Below are 5,091 nucleotides of genomic sequence, written 5' to 3'. Positions count from 1 at the left end.
ATTTTGAATGTCCGGAAACTTTATTGTTGAATAAAAATAATTGTGGCTGAAGTTGAACAAATATTGTTGTTGAATGAAAATGATTTTGGTAGAAGCTGAATAATTATTTTTGTTGAATGAAAATCATTTGGGTTGAAGTTGAACAAATATTGTTGTTGAATGAAATTATTTTTGGTTGAAGTTGAACAAATATTTTTGTTGAATGAAAAGAATTTTGGTTGAAGTTGAATAAAAATGCGTATTGTTGAATATAAATATAAAATGTTGAATGTAAATATATGTTGTTGAACATAAATATAAGCTATTGAATATGCAGGTGCAATGTGTTGAATTTTGCAACATTTGGCTAACCATAATCGGCCTCCAGTTTTTTAAATATTCTAAATGTTTATTTTTGAGTTTTTGGGATCAAGGAAATAATTCCAAGCTTTTGGGAGATGGATAAATGACGGCGTTCATATGCGTAATTAAAACTATCTACCATAATATGTTAAATCACCTCCCAAAAGAAACTATAAAATTCTATTGTGAACCCGTCAGAACCAGGTGTTTTTGTCGTTTCGGAACTTGTTAAGCGCATCTGGATATTCCTATTGTTAACAAGCCTTCGCAGCGCTCTGCTTCTTCATTGTTCATGCTTTTAACGTCTGGGGAGTCAAAGAAGTGTTTGGAGTTATTCTTTTCAAGTAAGATATTTTTCGATTTATATATACTCTTGAAAAAGTCCTCTTCCTCCTCCAGTATTTGTTTAGCGTTACCTAGGACATAGTCGTCTTCGTTTTTTAATGAAGTTATATGTTTCTTCCTGTAGTTTCTTTTTTCCAAATTGAGAAAATACTTATAATTCTTTTCACCAAATTCATAGCATCGTATAACAACGATTTTGATTGGCTTATGTTAGCGTGCTTTATTAAAGAACAGATGCTCGCTTCCGCCACTTTTCCTCATTCGGAAAATAAAGTTTGGTTGAAAATTCAGCCGAAGTTTTGAGGAAATTAATACATTCTTTATCATGAAACAAAGAAATAAGCGTTGACTGTGCTCTGTTCTGTTGTAAAGCACTTAGGAAGTGGTAAAGCACTCAAGAAGTAGGGGGAAACGCTCGACTACCTCTAGCCCATTTTCCCGCCTACACTTCTTTCCTGTGTGCTTTACAACAGAACAGAGCAGAGTCGAGACTTCTTTCTTCTTCTTCTTTCTTTTCTTGGGTTTGGGGCGGATGTTTTGCCGACACCCATAACATCTGTGGACCCTTGAGTTCAGTCTTTTAGGATTTCGGGGGATTTTCTGCTGTTCCGTCATTCTGTCATTCCATCATTCCGCCGTTCCGTCATTCCAACTTTTAGGGTCGCCCATGGTTTCTCGCTATTGGGAGTCTGATCAATGATATTAGAACTGCTTAAATTATACGAACTTTAAAGCGCATGCGCTTCTTTCGAGTTCCCTAGACAACGGAACAAATATAATACCGCGTCACCGACATCGTAAGTTCAAATTTGCATATAGACAGTCTTCGCTCGAACAGCTTATTCACCTCGACTTCTTTACTCAGGTTGTTTTTTGTTGGTGTTTGGTGGCGACGAGACTTCGCTTGGTGCTACAACAGGAGACAAAGGTAACCTCTTTATTTTGTAATACCTTTATTTATAACCTCTCGTCCTATTCTATAACTAGGTTGCATATGCGCCTGTTAGGCAGAGAGTTCTTCCTTAGTACTTTCGCTTTTGTGCTGAGATGCTAGAACAATTTTCGCCGACGCTAAAAGGCTACTAACATCACGTTTCTTTAACATTTCCTGGAGGGAAACTTTGAAGTTGTAGCTAGTTGTGTAACGCTGCTATATCCAGATGTATCCGGCTTAACAAATAAAGAAGCCTCGACTGTGCTCTGTTCTGTTGTAAAGCACACAGGAAAGTAGGCGGGAAAACGGGCTAGAGGTAGTCGAGTGTTTCCCCCTACTTCTTGAGTGCTTCACCACTTCCTAAGTGCTTTACAACAGAACAGAGCAGAGTCAACGCTTACTTATTTGTCTCATGATAAAGAATGCATTAATTTCCCCACGCCTTCGGCTGAATTTTCAACCAAACTTTATTTTTCCAAACGAGGAAAGGTGGCGGAAGCGAGCATCTGTTCTCTGATAACGCACGCTAAAATAAGCCAATCAAAATCCTTGTTATGCGATGCTATGAATTTGGTGAAAAGAATAATAAGTATTTTCTCAGTTGTGAGAAAAGAAACCACGGGAAGAAACATATAACTTCATTAAGAAAAACGAAGACGGCTCTGTCCTACGTAACGCTAGGCAAATACTGGAGGAGAAAGAGAGCTTTTCTAAGAATATATATAAATATAATCGAACAACATCTCACTTGAAACAAATAACTCCAAACACTTCTTTGACTCACCAGACCTTAAAACCTTGAACAATGAAGAAGCAGAGCGCTGCGAAGGCTTGTTAACAATAAAGGAATGTGCAGATGCGCTTCGCAAGTTCCGAAACAACAAAACACCTGGTTCTGACGGGTTCACTATAGAATTTTACTGTATAGGTTCTTTTAGGAGGTGATTGAACATATTATGGTAGATAGTTTTAATTACGCATATGAGCGCGGTCATTTATCCATGTCCCAACGGCACGGAATTATTTCCTTGATCCCCCCCCCCCCCCCAAAAAAAAGATTTGGAATATTTAAAAACTGGAGGCCGATTTCCCTTTTAAATAATGATTATAAAATTGCCACAAAAGCCATTGCAGTCAGAATGGAAACTGTGTTACCTGAAATTATTCATTCAAGCCAAACAGGCTATGTCTTTCACCAAGACGCAAAACATTCCCAGATTAGCCGTTTTTCTCGATTTCGAAAAAGCATTTGATTCTATTGAGTGGAATTAACTTCAGAAATGCCTGGAAACTTTCAACTTTGGTCCTCAACTGCGGCAGTGGATTAACGTAATACATAGCGACGACATTTCAAGTTGCATTCTAAACAATGGCTTTGCCACTAAGCAGTTTAATTTGGGAAGGGAAGTCAGGCAAAGCTGTCCTCTGTCTGGTATCCTGTTTACTATTGGGATAGAAATCCTGGCTAATGCCATTAGAAGCACAAATAATATAAAAGGCATCGAAATCAGGATGACAAACACAATAAAACTTACGCAGTACGCTGATGATAACACTGTTTTTCTTGGAGACGTTCAGTCACTAAATAACCTTTTTAATTTACTTGCTCAGTGCGAAAATTGTTCTGGGTTATGAAAAAATCAGTCAATTAAAAAATCAGAGTTGTTGTGGTTAGGAGCATGACGATATCGAGAAGATACACTTTTAAATCTAAGATTAAGTGAAGAACCCATCTACACCCTGGGAGTTCATTTTTCGTATGACAAACAACTCGCAGCCAAAAAGAACTCTTTTGATCGACAAGACCCGGCCGCTAAGAAGAATACTAAACATTTGGTCGTCAAGAGATATATCCATCTACGGAAGAATTAATGCAATAAAGAAAATTGCAATTTTAAAACTAACTTTTGTTTGTAGCGTGTTGAACACACCAGACACGTTAGGTAAAGAAGTTAATAAGCTGAGCTTTGATTATGTATCGAAGTATAAAAATCCAAAGATCAAAAATCTACCCTGATTAAAAGTAAAGAAAAAGAAGGGCTTAACATGATTAATTTCACATTGTTTGATAAAGCATTAAAAATATGTTGGGTGAAGCGTCTTTGCTCTGAGGGTGATCAAGTTTGGAAATAAATCCCACTGCGCTTGTTAGAATTGTTCAAATAATTTGATTGGCTAACGAGACAAAAGCTGACAACGCCCAAGCTAAACTTTCGGTTTCGAGTCGCCTTGAAGAGAAGAACGATCGCTTCGAAGTTCGCCTTTTAGTTTGATTTGAAAATAAGGACCTAAACGGAATCCGGCAGTATTGTAGCCTATGAAGACGTGCACTTTTCAAATGGAAATTACAAAACAAAGAGCTCAAAGCTTGCGGATGAAAATGCGAAATGTTGAGTTGTATTTGAGAGGAGATACAATTATTTAAGCTTTCAGCTTGCAGCAAGATTTTCCGAACTAGCGACAAATTTGGAAAGACTAAACTGCTCCCACTGGTTCTACTCCGAGTACAGGAGAGAATATTAGCGCAAGCTTTTAACTGGTTACTCGTCGGGTAAGCTTAATTTCAGCCTTTGTAACTAATATAATGTCTTTTATCGAAGCAATCGTTGGATTGAGAATTTGTTTATTTCGCTACGTGTTTTGTCGGAATCCAGCAAAGCAGTTCTTTTGTTCTGTTGTTAACAATGTCCACCAGGCAGCTATGTCTATCGGAGACAAAGAGCTTGTTTCCATTACGTTTGTCTGAGTCACAGGGAACGTTTAATTGGGGTCAAATTTGTCAAAATTGCCAAGCAAAAAAGTAAAAATTCAGCTTACTATGCAGTTTCTCTCTGATCCAGCAAGCCCTTCGGCCAAGCAGAGCACATTTTATATGTAAACTTCATTATAAAATGTGAGAAAATAAACCAAAGCAAATACGCGCGCTGATTGGTTTAAATCCGTGAAGGCGAGGTGAACATTGGTGAATATTCACAGAGACGAAGTCAAGGTAAAAATTCACCAATGTTCACTGAGCTTGAGGCGAAGAATTGTTTTAGTATAATTTTCAGAGCTGAACAATGAGGACTACAGAAAATAACACACTAAAACGTAAAAACACAAAGAAAAATTGTTCGTTTGCACACACGTATGCAGCCTTAGCTTTAATAATAAGCTTACGTGTACATCGATTGCGAATCAAAAACAGGCGAAACACTACGAAAAGTAAATTTGTCCGGTACTTTTGTTTTATCGTTGTTGACTTCATTTACAGTTGTCATCATCATCTAAAAATGAGTAACTTTACTTTGAAGAAAAATAAATCTGACCTGCTGGCGATGAAATGTAACCACTGTGTCTACGATTCTTAAATTCCTTGAATAAGAGTTCTTGAAAGGCTTTTTGATCCAAGGACGACGCAGTCATTTTGAAAATTCTCCATCCTTTCAAATATCCTGGACCTGGAGTGATGTCTTCCGACTAAATGAAAA

At 37.4% G+C, this 5,091-nt stretch overlaps 1 long non-coding RNA gene across 1 annotated transcript in view; it reads left to right on the top strand.

The window, feature by feature from the left end:
* Window positions 1-1,039: 1,039 nt before the first annotated feature.
* Window positions 1,040-5,091, top strand: part of LOC149110476 (uncharacterized) — an 11,049-nt gene continuing 6,997 nt past the window's right edge. The window contains exon 1 of the long non-coding RNA XR_016208015.1: window positions 1,040-1,615. This is a non-coding gene — a long non-coding RNA (uncharacterized LOC149110476). The remainder of the gene's footprint in view (window positions 1,616-5,091) is intronic.

The sequence above is a fragment of the Orbicella faveolata genome, unplaced genomic scaffold (assembly GCF_042242905.1).
Source record: "Orbicella faveolata isolate gen_17 unplaced genomic scaffold, um_ofav_v1 contig_24, whole genome shotgun sequence".
Classification (NCBI taxonomy): domain Eukaryota; kingdom Metazoa; phylum Cnidaria; class Anthozoa; order Scleractinia; family Merulinidae; genus Orbicella; species Orbicella faveolata.
This window is presented reverse-complemented; position numbering and strand designations above follow the sequence as displayed.